The 21,929-nt window shown below is 39.6% G+C and overlaps 1 protein-coding gene across 2 annotated transcripts in view; it reads left to right on the top strand.

Moving 5' to 3' along the window:
• FOXN3 (forkhead box N3) overlaps positions 1-21,929 on the top strand; it is a 1,826,558-nt gene that overhangs the window by 787,208 nt on the left and 1,017,421 nt on the right. The window contains exon 1 of one of the 2 annotated variants that reach the window (XM_044074691.1): positions 17,183-17,396. The exons of the other annotated variant lie outside the window; for it this stretch is intronic. The gene's annotated coding sequence lies outside the window, so the exon portion shown is untranslated. Of the gene's footprint in view, positions 1-17,182; positions 17,397-21,929 lie in introns of those variants that run through there. 2 annotated transcript variants of the gene reach the window in all.

Raw genomic sequence — 21,929 nt, 5'->3', positions numbered from 1 at the left:
CTAGATAAGTGAGGAAAGTGAGTATAAGAGCTGTTTTTCTCTAAGAAAGTAAGTGCAAAAACTGTTTTCCTCTAGGTAATGAGTAAGATTGAGTGCTATAGTAATTAGTAGCTTATTTAGTGCTTACAACAAGTTCTGAACAAGTGCTGAGCACAAATAAGCAAATTCGGCAATACTGTAGTTGAGGGCCTCACCAGATGTGCAGTAGCAAGCCACGCCCAAAACCCACCCCCGTGATATGTCATTCATGAATATGCATTCCCCTCCCAATAATGTACAACCGAAGGAAAAAAAAGTGCACTTGACATTGTAATAGGATAGTAAATATAACAGTAAACTGAAAGTAAATTGCCGGTATGGCGTGAACCGACATTTAAACAACAAATTAAAAAAAACACTTTCTCGACCTTGGGGTACTTCAGTTTCTTAAGAGGACTGCCAACTGCTGAAATTATGGATTTGATACAACGTGTAATAGTTTCTTATTTAAACTAAAGTGTTTCTGTTGTCACAGTGCTTTTAATAGTCAAACAGTCACCAAAATCTTATAATGACACTTTGAATGGTTATGTGCTGTCAGTACAGCACGCAATCATAATGGAAGTGTAACCGCTTCTTCTTTCTTTCACTCAGTTGTGGGGTTAAGTCTTTAAGTATTACAGGGTGTTGCAGCATGACTGAAATTTGATACGCACCTATTGTGTATAACGGCAAGTTTTAATCGACCTAAAATGTTAAAATATATATATATATATATATATATATATATATATATATATATATATATATAGAATCTATTGCCAGTTTGTCGAAAACCCCAAGTAATATGCAGACCGGGTTGTCACTAAATTTGCAACATGCCCGCTTCTGCGCGAAAGGAGCTGATGAGGCCCTCAACTACAATATCGCCGCAAATTCAAGTGTTAAAACTAAGAATCTGTATCTGCAATAGACTAGTTACAGGAAAGAAACAAGTGTGGGCTTTCAAATCAGAAAGTTGAGAGAGATGGAAAAGGTTGCCCAGATGGCCAGTAACTACAATTTCTGGGCCAGAACCACTCCTTATGTGGCAGACAGGTTACCTAGTGCTTACCACTGCAACTGACAAGCTACAAGGCTATCCCTACAACACAGAAAGGCTTGGGGGGCGGGGGCTCAGAAGCTTACATACAGTCCTGAATACAGCAAATCTGTATCTGGACTACACTAGTTACAGGAAAGGTAGGAAACAGACTTACAGTGTTTTTTTTTTTTTTACAGAAAAGTAGCTAAAACAGCAGTAAAAACAATTCAAATGCAGTGCAAGCTAGCACACTTGAGTATGTAGCAATATTAGACCAAATACAGTGTTAAAAAATGCAGTTAAATTAAAAATGACTAAAAACAAGTGCAGAAGGAGTGTATTAGGGAGAATGTGGTAAAGAGATGGGACTGGGGGGAGTGTCCCAGATCAAATCTACAGTGGGGTGGGCAACTGCAAAAGCCACCAAATTTAAACACTTTCAGCAGAGATCTGAAAAACTATAAAGTGAATCAAAAATAACAGTGCACAACTCTGAATAAAATTAGTCCAGCAACAATTTACAGTACACAATTCTGAAGAACCAAAAAAATATACTTAGCTCTGTATATTTCTAGATAGTTTGAAAAGAGCTCTGTTAGACACAGGTTCCAGCAATGATATGCCTTGTAGATTCCAAGAGTATTTGAACAGTTGTTTTCCTGCAATTCACTTCTTGTAGATGTTTACCATTTCAAAGTTGCTTTGGTTGCCCTGAACTGCCTGTTTATTTAAGAGGAGTTAGTAAAGAGAAAACTTGAGATGATAGCTATCACCTGATATCTCCAAATCTAGAGTACAGGTTGGCAAATTTTCCAGAAAATGGAGATTGTTTTTTAAACAACTTTATTAATTTTCAAATATAAACAAATATTTTCATAGGATGTTCACAAATACTACAACTTAAACAGAAAATGGAGATGTTTGAAGGCAGCATGACAAACCATGTCATCAATGGGGTGCAGGATAAGCATTAATATGGGGAAACAGTTCTTTACAGGACCAGTGGACACACATAACATATTCCCAGCAAAGAATATGAGGATAACATTCCACTGAACATTAGAGTACTGTGAAAGATACAGTTTGTTACATTGTATCAAACTTGGAAGTCATCCATTCCAGTAAAACAGCACATAAAACAGCTCAGCTGAGCAGCCCTGATAAAGCTCAAGTGTGGGATGATATCTAGGCAGATATTTATTGTAGAATGAAGTTTAATATATTTTTTGTATTCAGTGGATCCAGCCATCATGTTTTTGTTTATTTACTTTCATTTTAAAGCATTCCGGAATGACTGTGGCACAAACATAAGAACTGTTGTGATAACAAGAAGCATCCATTCTCTCTGCAGTGTGGCATTTGTAGAAGAGAGGAAGTAAGGAGACTGAATGAGCTTGCAGTCTGTTTCTTTTTTTAATGTTTGTGTTTATATTACATGTTGAGAGGTGTTTGGGATAAACACATCAGTAGGCTTCCTGCTAAACTTGAGTAGAAATTCTGACTGATTTATGACCAGGTAAGTAAGGAAGTTGGATTACAAAACATCATGATGGCTGTAGCTCTGGATGAAGGCTGCAGGGCTTGTCATCCTAAACTGCAAGTGATCGCATGCTATTAGCTCATGGCTCACTTGCTCACTGACTAGCCTGATTCTAGTGAATTATAGCTCTCTCATTACAGTAAACCACATAGTCCTCTTCAAACTTTAACTGTACCCCTTAAAGTCCCACCTGATCCCTAACCATATATCTCCTTTTGCACCCTAAATCAAAATTCCCTGATCACTCCTTAACTGGAAACTCCTTTCCCATTCCTTAAACCTAAATTCTCCTTGTACTTCATAACCCTAATCTCCCATTCCTAAAGCTAAATTTTTGTCCTGCTCCCTACCTCTAAACTCTCCTCCCATTTCTTAACCCTAAATACTTTGATCACTCTCAAAACTTAAACTCCCTTCCTGATCCTTAAATATGAATTCTCCAGTTACTCAGTGAGCCTACATTCCCAGATCACTTCCTAACCCTAAACTCCTCTCCCACTTCCTAAATTTAAATTCCTCTCCTGGAAACTGCCTAACCCTAATATAAATTTACATGCTATCCCCAAGGCTGCTGCAATTACCTTACTCAAACTCAAATATGTGTTTGAGTGGAAGCTGGGAACTCCACTGTCCCTGCATAGTTGCTACACTTCGCCTGAGCACATATTACAGTTCGAGCATGAGTAGCAATCCTTGCAAGTTCCTAGCTACAGGACTGATCTACAGGCAGCCGGGACTCAAGAAGTTGTAGTAGTAATTTGTAAGCTCCTTGATATATAAACAGTGTTTTTAATGCACATAACTTTGTTATGTACTGACTTTCTGCAATGTTTCATTATTTTATTTATAATTTCATTATTATTACTTGTAAAATCTGTATAAACTGTTTGAAATATTTTGCTGTTTTATGGAGACTGACGTTCATGCATTTGATATGTAAATGAATTAATTTACTAATATGAGAATAAATAGAGTGTAGCTTGCTGCTTTTATGTCTATGTCATTTTCAGAAAAAAAGCTAAGCTTAGTTTAAATTGCATTAAATTCTTGATAATAGTATTACTGACAACATTTAAGTATACATTTCTGTAAAACACTTAATATATGCAGACAATACATACTTAGACACACATTATACTGTTAGAACTAGAAATAATTTATTGCAAAGCTCCATAGCATATCACACCCCTGCAAAGAAAACTTAACTTTTTAAAAGAACCATATTTCTAAATGTCAGCTGTGCTTGTCCATTTTTTTCAGATATCCTGTAAAACAAAACATTATTAGCATTGTTATGTAGCTGTTTTAAGTGAGAAGATCTTTTCAGCTGTCTGAGACCCTATAGGATTAAAATTGTGAAGATAATTTTCCTTTGGAAGTGTTACTTGTGGTTCAGTATGAAAAGCAGAATCACAGTTAAAATTCTCCATTTGCCATATTAATTATGGACTGTTTTATTTTATAGGTAGATGAATTGGGCTGATAGGCTTCCCCTCCAGGCATAGCCTAATCACCAAAAATAATTGGTAAAATGTAATTATAGCAATCATATACATTGTAAGAGTTACTAGAATAACACTTTACGGTGTTACAGTCACCCTGTGTGTAGCATTATCTCACTTCTCTGGTAGGGCTTCAGCACCTAAATAGCCACGATTGCTTGTTTCTCACCTTTCACCAGCAGTCTGCCCTTTATGAAAACATGTTTTTTAGCCCTTCTTCTTGCATCAACATATTTTTGTGTTGTTCTTTGCCTTGTAGTTTTGTTATATATCTTCAGCATTGTTAATCGTGTCTGACTGTATAAAGTATGGGTAATTACGTATTATCGTAACCACATTACAAACCAGTCACTGTTGTACAAAACCCAATTAACAGGTCACAGAAAACGTTAAGTACCGACATTTGTAGTCATAAACACAGTGAAACAGAACTTTAAAAAACTTTTGCCTGTGTAAAACTGCTTGTTAAAAGAGAAAATCTTGATAAGAAAATGGGTGTATAAATCTAAAGCTCAGACCAAAAATATGATGCAAAAAATCTGAACATTCTGCAAAAATCTGGATAGTTGTGAGGCATGAGGCCCCCCACAAGTACCAGTCTCAAACTGTGAGCAGATCTAGTGGCATTGATATATTAATTTACTTTTATTAAGTACAATGAATGTCAGGGTCATTACTTTCTACTTCTGTCTCTAAAATGTAGAACACTACTTCTTGTAATATGTTTGGAGCAAATGGGCAAAACGAGGAGCACTCACCAGCGGCTTCAGCGAGTTGTTAACCGTTTATTCATATTTTAAACAAGTAGTTTTGATAAATAAATACTGGGTCATATTAATTATGGGTATTTGATAAAATCTTAGTGACTGTGCATAAACCCTTTTGGGAGGAACGGACTATACTCAGTCTCAGAATAAGGATCGCTCTTTACAACGAGGTAAATGCCGCTAAACTGGTATAATTGCTGTCACTCACGTGTTGTGTACCTGTCAACTGTCCAGATTTTCACTTCATATTTTGGTCTGCTCTTCGTAAAGTGTGTGTTTTTCTGGCAAATCGCTGTGGATTTGAGTCATTAAATAATGACGCACATTTGAGTTACAGACTTTATATACTCCCAGAAATGCATGCTAATACAAACACCCATTATTCCATTAGTTTTCCAGGTATATAAAGTCCATCTCCAAAATGTAGAACACTACTACTTGTAGTATGGTTGGAGCAAATGGCCAAAATGTGGAACACTCACCAGCGATTTCAGCCAGGAAGCTTAGCCGCCTGTTAATTGCGTGTTGTTTCTAAAGTGGTTGCGATAATACGTAAGTAACAATATATGTTGTTTCTGAAACTGTTCGTAAACAGCAGACTAGTTAGTGGAACTCCACCAGCAAGATGAATGGATATTATGTAAGCAGTTAGCATAATATTTAATTATTTCCAGTAAATCCTCTGGACATGGGAGTTCTTTCAGTTGTGCTAGCATTTTGCATGAAATTTTTCACTAGCCCCTTGGCTTATAGCTTATATAGAATGACAATGTATGTGTGCTTCCTTGACATTCAAGACCTCTTTAAATCGATGCCTGTTAAAAGGTGGACCATCATTTGGCATCACTGTTTCTAGTATTCTAAAAAAAAAGGAAATGTTTAGTCAAGAGATACAGCTAGTGCATGTGAAAATGGAAATGTTTGGTTTTGTCACTGATTAGTCATCAATAACAACTAATAGGTACGTATTCTTTTACATATGCTGACCTTTACAAATTACCAGTCAGGTCAGCCCAAGGCTCTGTAGGGAGTTGAGGCATTTGAATGGCTACTGCTTTGTTATGTCGTATGTTTGTAAGGCATGGCAAATACACTTACAGCACTTATTGTTTTCACCTGTACATTATTTGGAAACCATTTATTTTTCTCTTATTGTTGATAAATATCCTTCCCATGCAGTCACTATACTTTTTGTGGAATTCCCTGGGTATAATAACTTTACTGCCTTTAAGTAAACATTTACCTTCTGAGAATGTTAATTTCTGCCTTGCATTTGTAAAATATTTCTAATACTTTCATTATCAAGATGTTAGTTCCTTATTTTGTGTTAGCTGTCACAAACAGCATTTCTCTAATTTCTATAAAACAATGACTGTTTCTGTTAAAATTTTTCACGTATTTCAGTGTTACTGTTATATGTGCAGCATATTTGCAACATAATCTGTAGATGATTAAGCACCTTTTTATGTTAAAATCACCGGTTACCTTGACAATCAGAGGTGCCGTCCTTTTCTGTTTTATTCTATACAGGAAACTGATATGACTGTAGTCTTAGACAATTTCTGAATTCATAAATAAAGCTAAAGGTTAAAAAACTGAGATTCTAAAGATTTGTCAGCCCTGATTAATATGAAATCCTTAGCAAAGCTATACACATGAAAATGTTCACAGACCCAGACAGACTTCCTTCTCAGTTTTATTGTATATGCTGTCAGCATCTGAAGTAGTTAATGCCATGTGCACTGATTAGCTGGCACCCTTTTCATATTTGGCTTAATGTAGTCCTTATTCCTACAGATCTTGCATCCACTTCTAACATGGGAGTGTGCACATCCAAATAAAATGTTATGCTGAGTCCGGCTCTTTCTTTAGTTTCTTGTATCATTCCTCATTAATTATGTTAATGATATAGTTAATGCTGAAGTGTTTATTAAACCAAGAACTGCAGTCAGTCTTAAAGTAATTCTTACTACTTTGAATCGTTTGGAGGTAACATCTTGTGTGTTATTTATTCAGCTTCTTATAGAACAGGTAGCATGTTAGTGTCTGAGCACGTGAAACCAAGAAGCTGACGGTTAACGATTGCGAAATTCACTGTTTTCCTTTTAAGCGTAAGCCCATACCCTGAGTGTTTTAACACCTTTTTCTGAATCTCAAACTGTAATATTATTACTGAAGCCCCTGGCATTTTTGCTTCCGGCTTATGACTTGCTTGCTGAAAAAGCTCAGTGGTTGAGTTTACCCCAAATAGTATTTCTTTGTATCTCATAAACATGTATGAGTTGAGAAAGTTCTAAGGTATCTGCTACTAGCATATGAAGTTCAAGCTGATGACAGTCTGACCTAAAATTTAATTTACTTAGATAACATCTTTACTCCACGTATTTCACTTGAAATATCCACCAGTATGCTTTCAGCTGCCTTTCTGTTTGCACAGCGTTATTGGCTACTGCTGTGTCTACATAAACCCTGACTTTACCTGGAATCTCATGTGTTATAGGTGTTACTGTGGGTATGAGCTGTGGTGTGAACCTCTACAACTGTCTTGTTATCCTAAATCTCTTGAGCTTCTCTGAAGTTTCTTTTATCTGTTCCTCGACTATTTTTCCTACTCGGAAGGGATTTTTCTTTGAAGTTGTGCTACAGGAGACTTTCTGGATTTTTTTGTGCAGCTTAATGAAGTAATTAAGTGTTTCAGAGCCATTGAGTAGACATTTACGTTCACAGTCTACTTAAAAGTAATTCAGTTCATTCTGCTGCGTACTGTTCGGTATTTACACCACACCTAGCATTTTGGCTCTGGAATAATTGCCAACCTATTTTGAGTTTACATAACTTAAAGTAAGTTGTAACATTTCCAGTATGAAACTCCTACTTTGAGTTCATGCCGCCTCTAGGTAAATTATAACCTGTCCAAATTGATTCTCTCTTTCAGGCTTTGTGTGTTGGGCTTTGCAGAAATATTAGCAGCGACATGAACCGAATTCATGCGAAGCAGATTGAAAATAACTTTGTCACCTTCTCTTTCATTGTCATTACTGCTGTGAAACACCCCTTTAAAATTCATGTGCAAAGCTATGAAACCGAAGACTGGAAATCAGTCTTATATCCTGATGGCTTTGCCCATGGTGGACATAGTTTTACATCTTATGTGCAGCAAAGTTAAACAAGTGTAGTACTTTTGTAAACTTTTAATTTTAAAGCATCAGTTGATGTACCTGTCTGTGTGCATCCACAGGTGACATGTTCCTGCACTGTATGCGTACATCATTGTGTGGCCTTCAGTGACTTATTTTTGCTTAAACAAAGTACTGGTGATGGCCCGAGACCACCATATGTTTTTTAATGAAAGTGACAACTACTATAAAATATAAAAAAAAAAAAAAAAAAAAAAAAAACCGGCACAAAATAAGTTTATCTGGCATTCTTTTGTATTACAGCCCAGTTTCCATATTCCTTCATTAGGCAGTATTGTCTAAAGTAGCAACAGCTGTAATGCTCCCTAATAAAGGAGAGCAGAAATTTGTCTGGATTGGAACATGATGTCACATGCCAGCTTAACTTGCTTTATAGCTGATTTTATACTTTATAGTAATTGTTACTTTAATAGATATAGCATGTTAATGTGAGCATTCCGCTCGTTTATATCATCATCGTGGTATACATTGTAATGATGTACACAAAAAAAATTAGTTGGCGCATTGCTAGGGAAGAGAACAGATCTGCAAACTTTAAAAAAAGTGTTTTTAAAATCTGAAAAAAAAAAAAAAAAAAAAAAAGAACAGTGTCTGGGGATTACAGAAAGTGAGATGGGGGGGGGGGTGTAAGTGATCATTTGCACATGATCAGTTTTGTCGACTTTACAGACCTGTATGTATACAAGTATAGAGAACACTGGGTCTTGCATAAGTGTGCATCCAGAATAGTGAGTAATATGATTACATTAGCAGCGTTGCCTGTTGCTGGGTAACTAGGTCTTGCGATCTAGTGTTATGTTTAATTAGGGCATGTTTTTATTTAGCTGGATGGGTAGATAGATGCTTAAACAGAGATGGAGAGACTGGTCAGATAGCTGGATAGACATGTAGATAGGTACACCATTCTATTAGTAATGTGTGTAATGGGGGCTGCCACCCCCTTAACATCCCTGCAACTACAGTCTTTTTTAAGATGGTGAGTGTGGTGTTAAGGGGAATACCAGCTCCCCTTACAATCTTCAGAGACTGTTACAATATTATGGCAGCAGCTGTCAGCCTACCGTACCACAGTAGCTTTCTGATAGCTACAGAAAAATACTACTGATGTCCAGTGTTCTGCTTTGGCTCTGACGTGTATGCAGTTATCCTTGTGCAACACGTCTTGGCTTTAATCTTTCTTATTTTCTTCACCTTTATACTTCTTGAGGCTTATGCATCTGTTAGCATTTTAATTGGATATCTCCATCCCCTGCCAGTTGGCATCAAGCCTCTACCTGCTGGATGTCTATTTGTATCTCATGGGGGAGGCCCAGATAAATAGAAACAAGAGGCATCTGAGGGGTGCCATCATACTGGAAGATATTGAAGTAGCTTGTGCCTGGCTGTAAGGATGTTATTTTTGTTATGAATGTCCCAACCCCTCCACTGGTATGTACCTCACAAGACATCTACAATAACTGGAAAGGCCTCAGAAATACCTCACAAACAGGATTACCAGCTTCAAACAGATACCCTACGCAGACCATCTCAAAAAACTCCAGCTTTACTCCATCACATATCGCCTACTCAGAGGCGATCTCTGTCTAACATACAAAGCTATGTCAAACCCAGAGCTTTTAGACATGCTCCACTTAAAGAAATCCCAATCCTTCCGAGCTGCACGCTCTAGGGACCTAAACCTTGTCACCACAATAAACAAATCATGCTGGAAGGATAGATTCCTGTCCCAGAGACTTCCCATACTCTGGAATAAACTACCTATCTATGTCAAACAGAGCTCCTCCTTAGCCCTCTTCAAGAAAAATCTTGATGATTAGATGGTAAATAGGAAATTCACCCCGGGGATCACCTCTGTGGCTCTGCTCGACAGGGGCACAGGAAAGTAATTTTCTTGGGTGGCGAAAGCCAGGGTACCTTTTTGGCTAGGCTTGTATAGGCCCTAGGGCCGATAACCTAGTACCTACCTATGACCCTATGTGGGCACTTGGCTCCACAGAAACTGCTTATGGCATTGCTAACTCAGGCAGTCATGCCCATGTCCTCCCTGAAACAGCCCCCACATTCTGACATGCGTCCATCCTTCAGGGGAGACTGTGTGAGCTCGCTGGAGCCACAGCCCCTTACACAGCTGTGGCACACCCATCCTGCCTGTCTGCAGCAGCCTGCTCCTCAAACTCTAATCACCTGGGCCATATTTAGAGCTTTATTCTTCTGTCTCTCCAATGCAGACTACCTCTTAGCATTTTTATTATAATTCTCTGGCTGATTTCTGGCATATTTGCACTATTTGATTACGTAATGCACATTTTATCATTTCGTCTGCTGGTGTCTTTACAATCTGCTTTGCTGTCATTGTCATTTGAAATTAGCTTTTACATGCATCTTTTTTGTTGGTTTGTTTATGTGCACCATCAGGAACATATGTTGTCCTTATTTAATATTTTTTCTTAATATTTTTTCCATTATTAAGTGGAGTAAGGGATGTTTTGTATACAAATTTGTGTGTAAAAATTCTCCAAAGTGGGGGTGATATTTTTTAATTGGATTCAATGTTGTGAGCTCATACATTTCTGTAAAAATTGGATAATTTGCTTGATTTAATTAAGTCCAATAAGAGTCTAGCATGCCAGCTCTGTGTGACAATGTAGTCTTATATAAGGGAAACAAAACTGAATTAGACTTATTTTTCAGTAATAGAGATTTTATAGAATTTAGTAGCTGGAAATCTTCTGTACTGTTTATGTCAAACTGTCTTTATAGATATAAACTGTCTTACTGTGCAAGCCTTTCATAGGGCTTGAGTGTGGTTTCAGATTAAGATAATTGCCACAGCGCCTGTAACGTCTTGTTTTTTTTGTCTTTTTTGTATCTGTGCATGCTTCTTTTTGTGTGTATGACTCCATTCACTTAAACTATCTTTTTCTTTCTCTACTTTTTTATATTAACTCCGTTATTCAAATGCAAAACCTGCTATTCTGTCAACTTTCTAGGCTATGTAAGACCAATATCAAAAATAAGCCCCTGATTTTTTTGGCTCTGCCATTAATTTTTGAGCTCAGAGGTCGAGAGCTGTGGTTTGTTTATGTCCCGCAGCCTTCTTTACATCAATTTGTAAAATATCAGTGAGTTTAGAATGATCTGCTAAGGGCTCAGCCAGTGCTTTTTTCTTTGACCTGCCACTATTATGTGATTATATTATGTTTGTTACCTTATGTTTTTTAATGTCTATAAACTCTCAATTTACAGTTAATACCACTTCTCTCCAATTCATATACCCTGTTTTGTTATGGTTGCTGACTTTGCATACTTCTTAAGTCTGGGTACACACTTCTTCCTTTATGAGTTTATATGTTCTCCATCATATCTTTTCACATATCGGCAGGTTAGGAGACTCCACATACTTCTTTCATATTTTCTGTGTGGTTAAACTTTGAACTGTTTTGTTTTCTGTTATAATTTATTATGGCTTTCTTCTGTCCACACTCTCTTGTCACAAAAGTTAATTAAAAGACACTTAACTTTGAAGCGTTCTGCTAACTGCCTTCTTCTCTTCCACTTTTTCTCCACTGTAAAGTACTTGAAACCAGATAAAATAATGAAATGAAATGAAATTACCCATCATTTTAATTCCCTTTTGATGAGATGTATAATTACCTTATTGCTAGTAACCAGGCTAATGTGTTTGTGGACATAAGGATGGCACTAAATATACTTTAGTAAGGCAGATTCACAAATTTCCACAGTGAGGCAACACCCAGATGTGTCATGCTTTTTATAGACATATGAATAAATACAACTGAATAGGACAGTCTCAGCAAAGCAGAGTCCCCTTTAATGGATAAGCACATTTCCAGCACAGAGAAGCACATCTGCTAAATAAACCATTCTCAGATCAGCTGTCTATTAGGAGATTATCTAAGAACTTTTTTTTTTCACATAGGAGTTTTTTTTTCCCATAGACGTAATCACTACCAAACGTTGACCAACAGACACATAATTTGATTCAGGTGTATTTGATGCAAAAACAAAGTGCCCACAAATTACCACATAGGTGGTAATCCATTAGGTACAGAAGAAGTAATTAGGGACCTGGGGACCCAAGTTGATAGCAATCTCTCATTTGACAACCACATGGCCAAAGTGGTTAGAAAAACATTTTATATAGCCCACCTAATCATGAAGGGATTCACATCTAGATCAGGGGAGGTCATCGTGCCTCTTTACTCATCCCTCATCAGGCCCATAATTGAGTACAATGCCCCTTTTGGGATGTACCTTACCAGACACCTGCAGCAACTGGAAAGACCCCAAAAGTACCTCACCAAGAGGATCAAAGGGCTCAAACAGATGCCATATGCTGCCCGGTTAAAGAAACTCCAGCTCTACTCAGTGGCATACCACCTGTTCAGAGGCGATCTGTGCCTGGCGTATAAAGCCATGTCCAACCTGGAATTAATGGACATGCTGCACCTCAGAAAATCCAAATCCCATCGAGCTATGCGCTCGAGAGACTTGAACCTCAGCACTGAAATAAATAGGACATGCTGGAGGGACAGATTCATAACCCAGAGGCTCCCTTCACTCTGGAATAAAATCCCAGTCCAGGTTAGGCAGAGTCCCTCATTGACTCTCTTCAAGAGGAATCTTGATGAGTGGATGGGAGATCGTAGGTTTACCCCGGGTATCACTTCTGTGTCACTGTTAGACAGAGGCACAGTATACTAACCTCGAAAAAGGGCATAGCAAAATAAATTTAAAATGGGTGGCGAAAGCCAAACACATTCTGGCTAGGCTTATAAATGCCCTAGGGCAGATAGCCTAGTATGAACCTATGAAGGGCCATCTCAGACGTGTGTTACAGATTAGTAAAGAGCCACCAATACATTTTTTATGACATGGATAGAGTCCCAGAGCCATGGCAAGCTCTCCCTTAGTTCTACATTTGGGTAGGTGTTAGTTCCCACAGCACCTGCTAAAAAGATTTGGGTTACTTAATTCCCCAATGGCCTGACCGAATTTCCCATAGTAGTAAAGATACCATTTCAGGTCTTTCCTGAAAAGTGGACACTGGCCTAGCGGGACTAACCCAGTTAACAAAGGATAAATAAATAAAATTGATTGTGTGCAAAACAGAGCTGCATGCAGTGTGAAGCATGAGAAAGTGTGTAGTGATGTTCTGTGAATGATTTAGCTGGAGTTGTAATGCCTGAAGGTCTGGCGTACATAAGGCTGGAGCAGACATGCTGTGGTGCTTGGGGCACATGTTGTGACTGTGTGTGAGGAGAAGGTCTGTAGTGACATCATACCCTTTCTTCAGTGGCAAATGCTGACCTTGGAGTTAGCTTACTGTACACGAGGGTGGAAGCAGTAACCATTTAAAATAGTTAGAATTTTCCTGAATGAGTGGGGTTTGCGTAGATGAATGATGTGTCTGCTGGACTGTCTGAATGCAAGTTGACAGTATATTTGTGAGTCCTGTATGTTATGGTAATGTTAGTTCAGATCAGGCAGCTTAGTGACATTGGAAAAGATTTACCAGGGTCAACAACAGTAGTTCTGCACTCAAATATATTTTTTGTCCTCCCCAGCCTCTAAAGGACCTTGCCTCAATTGTTGTCTTACCTGCACTCATTTGGCGTATTCATTCCAAGGGAACAGGAAATGGACATTCCCAGGCTAGGGGAGAGGTCTATAGCCCATTCATTTCTGCTCAGAAACCTCAATCAGCTCATCCATTTACCTCGTGGCAAGAGTTGGGTTACAGGACGTGCGCCAGCCTGAATGTCCTGGAGAGCAGCATACCATTCCTTTCCCTTCCGCAAGGGGGCACAATAACTTGTGATAGCTTCCTGGCTAGGGGAGAGGCATGCACACTTCCCTACACATCTACCTCCCCCAGCACAGCTGTTGGATATGACTTGTTAAAGTGAAGAGAGATAAGCCACATCCAGATGCATAGCATGAGTTTATATGCCACATCCAGATCCATAGCATGAGCTTATATGCCACATCCAGATCCATAACATGAGCTTATATGCCACATCCAGGTGCATAGCATGAGCTTATATGCCACATCCAGGTGCATAGCATGAGCTTATATGCCACATCCAGGTGCATAGCATGAGCTTATGTGCCACATCCAGGTGCATATCATGAGCTTATGTGCCACATCCAGGTGCATAGCATGAGCTTATGTGCCACATCCATTTGCATAGCACGAGCTTATGTGCCACATCCAGATGCATAGCAGGAGCTTATGTGCCACATCCAGATGCATAGCATGAGCTTATGTGCCACATCCAGGTGCATAGCATGAGCGTATATGCCACATCCAGGTGCATGGCATGAGCCTATGTGTCACATCCAGGTGCATGGCATGAGCCTATGTGCCACATCCAGGTGTATAGCATGAGCCTATGTGCCACATCCAGGTGCATAGCATGAGCCTATGTGCCACATCCAGGTGCATAGCACGAGCCTATGTGCCACATCCAGGTGCATAGCACGAGCCTATGTGCCACATCCAGGTGCATAGCACGAGCCTATGTGCCACATCCAGGTGCATAGCATGAGCCTATGTGCCACATCCAGATGCATAGCACGAGCCTATGTGCCACATCCAGGTGCATAGCACGAGCCTATGTGCCACATCCAGGTGCATAGCACGAGCTTATGTGCCACATCCAGGTGCATAGCACAAGCTTATGTGCCACATCCAGGTGCATAGCACGAGCTTATGTGCCACATCCAGATGCATAGCACGAGCTTATGTGCCACATCCAGGTGCATAGCACGAGCTTATGTGCCACATCCAGGTGCATAGCACGAGCTTATGTGCCACATCCAGGTGCATAGCACGAGCTTATGTGCCACATCCAGGTGCATAGCACGAGCTTATGTGCCACATCCAGGTGCATAGCACGAGCTTATGTGCCACATCCAGGTGCATAGCACGAGCTTATGTGCCACATCCAGGTGCATAGCACGAGCTTATGTGCCACATCCAGGTGCATAGCACGAGCTTATGTGCCACATCCAGGTGCATAGCACAAGCTTATATGCCACATCCAGGTACATAGCACAGGCTTATGTGCCACATCCAGGTGCATAGCACGAGCTTATGTGCCACATCCAGGTGCATAGCATGAGCTTATATGCCATATCCAGGTGCATAGAATGAGCTTATATGCCACATCCATATGCATAGCATGAGCTTATATGCCACATCCAGGTGCATAGCATGAGCTTGCCTGGCCTTTTCAGCAGGGGATTTGCCAACCCTACAGTAGGTGTTACCTACATGGTGAGCCAAGCTGACTCCCTTCTCCCAAAATGACTGAGCTGTCAGAGGACACTCAGGCCCATCCCTTCCTGCCTCACCCCCCTCAGCCTCCCATGCTGCTAATCGGTCACCTGCTCATTAGTCAGAGTTTTATTGTTCTGTACCATAGAGTGAGGCACATCAAAATCCACTTTTCAGTTGCTTAGTCTGCTCCTCTGAAGTCACTATTTGCACTATCATGTCCACTGTTGTGTGTGTTTTCTTCTTGACTATGACATTAATGACCAGTATTTGGATTAGTGGCTGAAAATCCTAGAGGCACAGCAGGCAGGAGTTGGATGAACCAGGTTTGTGACATTAGTCAACATTACATGAATGGTGCACACGAAGCAGATATGTTGACATTGTAGGAGAGGTGTACTGCATTTATATACCAGTATTGCTTGAAAGCAGGTTATTAAAACTGTGGCAGGATTTAAATGTTTTCTTGCAAAGCTGACATTATAACAATGTCTTCTTCATGCAACATGACCACGATCTCCATCTTTTTCTTTTTCTGAAGCCTGGATTTTTTTTATTGCAGCAGGGGATTTTGCATTCACGGTAAAAAGTCATGTTCTACTCCAGTCATAAACAGATTTTCACACTTTGTTTATTCTTCAGAATCTGCCTGCCAGGTAAAGCTAGTTAGGTAGCAGCAGTAGCTGACAAGTTTCAAGCCATGTGTCCAGCAGGCTTTTCCACTGTCCTGCCCCCCAACACACTTGTCTCACAGTGCCGAAAACGCATGTATTAGCACGCAGAGGTACGTGTCCATCTTGGAATTGATTGTTGGCAGTTAAGTCTCATACAGTTTCAATTGTTGAGTCTCGGTTATATCTGCAGATGTGGCCTACAAAAACATGATGCCTGTGAAATGCCTTCATTTATAGGTGCTGGCAAACGTTTTGCATTCTCTGAAATTAAGTCCATCCCCTTTCTTAATCTGTTATATACTTATAACAAAGTATATAGAGTGCACTTTATTTCCACTTTTTCACTGCCTCATATTTAGTCACTTTTGAACCACGTATTTCTCTCACACAGGTGGTATGGCTCCACCTCCTGCAGATGGCTCCACCCCCTGCAGCACAGGTCAGCCCATTGCTGTAGCAAATGGCTATTTATAAAGTGGTCCTCTTGGAACTCTCAGCATTAAAACTGATCATTGGATTCAAAAGTTAAACCATGGCTGCTATTGCTTAGGTTCATTTATTTAGTTTGCATAGATGAAATTATTTTGTACTATTAGGCAAGAAAGTTTTACCTGGTGTTTCTTTTTTTTTTTTTTCAAATTCCCACATTCCTTAGCTGCTTTCTCATCCCCCATCCCTTGGCTGCAACTGAAAAAAGCCTACAAGTCGACCAAGATTTCTTCAAAGTAATTGTTACTCAAAGAGTGACGTACAAATGCCTTGTTGGCATGATTCTCATTAGTTCTTGTACATATATGTAACAACAGTGGTTTTGTTTTCCTCTGCTTTTCCCAAGAGAGAGTTTTAATTCAGCTACTGTGATATCCTGGGGCTGTAGTGACATCACCGTGGGTGTTGTTAGAAGAAAGGGAAAAACTGTGTCAGGGTGTGGGGAGGTTGTGGCAGGAAGCTCACAAGGCCTTCCCACTAAGGGAGCTTCTTGTCAGACAGGTTAGCACCGCAGCAGGACATGTGATACCTGCAGTTCCAGGACAGAGCTACAGGGCTGTTGCCAGCACCTTTTCACTTAATAAATACATACACTGGAATCAAGCCAGGTGAAGGTCTTTGCATTACTCAACAGACTAGTGTGTGTGGAGCATGGTTCAGATCCTGCTTCCCTTTTCTGTCTGGATGCTGCTGTTGCTTTTAAACCTGTGTTCTCCTGACAGCTGCAGTTCATTGGACTACTGGTGCAAGTAAAGGATTAATTATAAAAGGGATAAAAAAAAAAATAAAAGAATAGAAAAGCAGAAGCTCAGTTTGGGCAGGACGCATAAAAGTAGTACTGATTTCATGAAGATGAGACAGGTACGATTTTATATGTTGTTGAGTAGGACAGTTGAAGACGCCACTATTTTATAGCTGAAAAACCTTTTATTGGTGTTCTCTTTAAAGCTGCCAGGACCCTAGGTGTTTTGCCTAATGCATGGTTGGTACCAACGAAGTGAATTTATTATTGTTTACCTAGAAAGGTGGAGCAAGACGAACTCTTTCTTTCAGTTACATCTTAGAACAAGATGAACAGCATTTAACGTATGTCTCAAGTTACAGACATCTGAACAGTAGAAATAATACGCAAATGATGTTTAGAGATTATCAAGTGTCTTAGTCAGTCTCAGGTGTTTAGTTTTTATTTTTTGTTGTACATTTTAACACATAATGTATCAGTGACATTGGAAGAGCAAGCAATCCCAGTGATTTATATTTATTCTACCTATTATTTATTAGTTTCTTGTCCACATAGTCACATTATAAGCTTTCCCTATGTGTCCCTTAGGAAAACAAGACTGTGACATGTAAATATTGGTACGTTTAATTTTAAGGCTGCATTAACCAAAACTCAAAAACGTGTCTCCAGGCATGCACTTAAAACATACAGTGAAAGACCGAGTAAGTTGCTGAGGGTATGTGCATGCAAACAGAAGTAATGGAACTCTGCCCCAGGCTTGTTTGTTACAGCAGTTTCATTTGTAGCCAGTCCTGTAACCTCCGGTTGTACCATAATTTCTGCAAGAAAGAGAATGCTGAGTAGTGGAGTCTGAGCTTTTTATGATCATTTATTTTTGAGTTGTCCGATGATGTTCTTTATACATCGGGTTGATATTCCAGGGGCCTCTTGCTTAAATCCTTGCTCATTTGAAGGAAGTATACAGGTCATCTTTGTTCATTTTCTGCATTGTTAAGCATAGTAAGCCTGGATGCATGCACGCACATTTAATGGAGATTGTGCTTTGTTCTTTTTTCTTTAGCATGCCCATTTTAATTTAAAAAAAAATAGAGTTATTATGTTACTGAGTAAATCATGGATATGTTCTTGAAAGGGCAATAAAAGCCGATGTGGTTTGTGAAACATAGCCATCCAGACTGAGGGTCTAATAAGACATAGCTAAAGCAAGCCATTAGCCATGGCAACTGTATCCACTAATTTAGTACGTAGTGATGGACAGATTGAAAGGGATCTATGCATTTCACCGTGGCACATGGCTCTAAAGCAGGTGTTCCTTATGTTGGGAACTCTGTAAACAAAAGCTACATGTCATATTATGTAAGGAAGGGTAATTTAAAAAACTGAGAGACACTAATGTGATTTGTCACTGTTGCATGAATCTGTGTATGGTGGCCAAACGTTTAGAGCAGTAACAAATGAACGTGGATTGTGCGCACAAGTACTAATGTGAACAGAACAAGTGTTGATAAACCTAGAAAAGCCACAAAACATCCGTCTGTTCCAATTTAAATCAATCAGAACAGGACAAGAATATGGTTCCTCTGGGACTGAATAATGTACCACATCTCAGTGTGCTGGCTTGAGTGAATAAATTGTAAGATAAAATGCATTCATGCATGCATCTAGTCTGTTTTTCCAGCCACCAGATTAGGGCAGCAAGGACTCCTGTAATAAAGACAATAAGTGTGGCAGTACACAAAAGTAGACAAATGTACTCCATAGTTCACAGCTTTACTGGCTTTGCTTGTTCTGCCGAGGGGGGCCTTGGAGCCTTGTGTTTAAAGTTTACTTTGCCATTTCTCTTGAGTAGGATCAGAGTTGTAGTGAATAATTTATAGCCGGTATGAATAGGCTCATTAGCTGCCTTTTCAGAGTTTAAATGAGTTTTGTGGTTCTCATTACATGAGCCTTCTGTTCAGCTGGGAGCAAAGTGACAGTTTGGCAGTTGGCTGGATGTAATAGGGAGGAGATGGGGTCTGTGGGAGTGGGCAGCCTGCCCCTTTCAGACCAAGATTTACTTTGTATTCTGCTGAAGCCTGTCTTGGTTGCTTGAGTGTTCCTGCAGCTGTTCTCTTGTGCTAAAGTAAACTTAGTGATTTCAGTTGCCGCTGTAAAGTGAAGCTAGCTGGGTAACAAATCTATATGGGCACTCTCTGCATACATTTCATATATCTTCTTAAATGTATAAAATAAAATGTGGGAAAGGCTTGCAGTGTAAGGCAAGGTATTTGGGGGATGGTAGTTAATTGACTGCCTTTTTTTGTGTGTGTGTCCATAAATCCTTGTGAGAATTGAGTTCAGTCATACACATGCAAAGGAGATGCCACAGGGGTAAAGCTGGGTTTATGCTTATATGTACCCAGGGCAATTTAAAAATAATCTTGTTAATTGTTTTAATGGCAGCACCTGCTAATGTTAAAATTGCATTCCTCCCTAGAATAATTAGAGTAATATAACATATTAGTATGATGGATACGAGGCATAAAGTAGTGAGAGACTTGAAGGGACACTAACGTGAACTCATACTACAGGGCTTCAGAGTACAACACAGCGATTGTAAAGTGAGTGGCAGCTATGTATGGAGATAAACTTTAAAGTATGTAGAAACAGTGAGAGACAGAGGCTTAAAATGGCTCGTGGCACTTTACTGAGCAAGTGCAGTTTGTCTTGTTATGGGAGGAATGTGTAGCTTTATTTTGTAACCATGGTAACTGCAGCCAGTGTCATAAAACCAAGCCAAATGTGAGTGCATGTCATTTTGTTTATGTGCTGTGTGTTTACAATTTCCTACACTTTATTTCTTCAGGAATGTTTTGTCAAAACAGGGAGTTAGTATTCATCCTGTACTATGTATTTGTAAGTTGGAGGTTTTGGATGTAAAATTGCATGCTTCTGTTTGTGCAGCTCATATAAGTACTGTGCTATTTGCAAATTTTTATGTGGTAAACACCATGGCGGATACAACAGCTACTGCTATATGCAAGATTACAGTCTGATTGTCCATAGATTGTGAGCAACTTTGGGTAAACAGCTGAAGCAGAGATGGGCTTGGGGGGAAGGGGGTTGTAGCCGTCTGCAGTTATAAGTGGTAGAAAAAGGAGAGAGAGAGTTGAACATCGCTGAAGTATGCTTTCAAGGCATTAAGTACAGCAAGTCTTTAACAGCATGAATATAAGCATTTAAAGGCCTAATAACAGGTTTTTAACAATTAGAGTTTTAAGGAGAAATGCCTGGGATGGCTCACCTGAGTGTGATAGGTTGTAATGTAAGACTGTGATGGTATGGCTATTTAATGTGTCGGTACCAGGGGCAGTCTTACACTATTTACTTTTCTGCTTATTCTCTGCCTGTTCCCGCAGTTAATCTGTACTTTTTACCCCTCCTCCAAATCACCACCACATTGACCAGCATATCCTTTCAGTGCCATGTCGACCCATTTGTTTCCCCTTCCTACCTAGTGAATCACCTCACGCCACCCTGTTGGGAAAGTCTCTCATTTCTAGAGAGAATTAGCCTTTTGGTGACCATACTTGCTGGCATGCTAAGTGCGAAAACTGAAGCTGCAGTGGCCATTGTCTGTTACCTGGTGAAGGTTTTATTTCAGTGATGATCCCATTCAGTGGGCTGTTCTTGCATGTTGCAGCATGCAGATCTTGAACTCAACTGGAAAAGCTACATCCTTGCAATGCTCTAACTCTATGCAGGGGGTCCTGACCCCCACTAGAACAGCACCACCTTTCCAGTGCTCTGTCTTTATGCAGGAGGTCCTGCCAAACACTTGTGCACTTGAGATTAGCTTTCTGATTTCCACCAGTGGGTTGTTCCTGTAACAGAAACCTATGTAATTGGATAAGTTGGAACAATGGCAGTGTGTTGCACATTGTCATGTGACATGCACACTTTGATTTCACGTATACTTCACATTATCACGCTGTGATTTCAGGTATGCATTGTCATGTCTGACACATACCACAATGTCATATAGTCAGTCTGATTTGTAATGCGTTTTATGGTATGTGATGCACACACTAGTATTACATCTGCACTCTAATTAGACATTTTTTCGTCCCCCATTGAGGGGAATTTTTTACCCTGTTGTTAAATAAGTCAGGGTGACTTAAAAGCACTGGTCTGATTAACGGTGAACTCTGCCCTTAAAATAAGTAAATAAATAGCCACTGTATCTTTTGCAGGTTCCTGATAGTCCCAATTCACGGAGCTATGATAGTCTGCCAGGCATGGTTTTGTTGGCTAGCAATGCAAAACTGTGAGTTTACCCATGGTGTTGCAGAAAAAAAAGTCTTCAATGCATCAGAAGTATGATGGAGGTTTTTGCTTTGTGAAGTAAACTCAGAAAATGGTTAGTAGAGTTCAGAACTCCTTTAAGTAGCCTGTTTATTTAGCTTTCATTTGGTAGCTGTGGGACTGAAGCCCAGGGCAGTAGTCTGCAGGATGCCGTCTGTCTACAGCTCACTGACGGACATCATTTGTCAACTTTGGATTCTTTGATGCTTTTTCCCTGCCAAACTCCGTCTGTCACTTGAGTGCCTGTAACTCTTCTTATCCTGTCTTTGTAAACTCCTTTTTGTATCCTCCTGTACTAAATGACCTCT

The sequence above is a fragment of the Protopterus annectens genome, chromosome 6.part0 (genome assembly GCF_019279795.1).
Source record: "Protopterus annectens isolate FY-2018-M chromosome 6.part0, PAN1.0, whole genome shotgun sequence".
Classification (NCBI taxonomy): Eukaryota; Metazoa; Chordata; order Ceratodontiformes; family Protopteridae; genus Protopterus; species Protopterus annectens.
The sequence above is the reverse complement of the archived record's forward strand: the minus strand, read 5'-3'. Positions and strand labels throughout refer to the sequence as shown.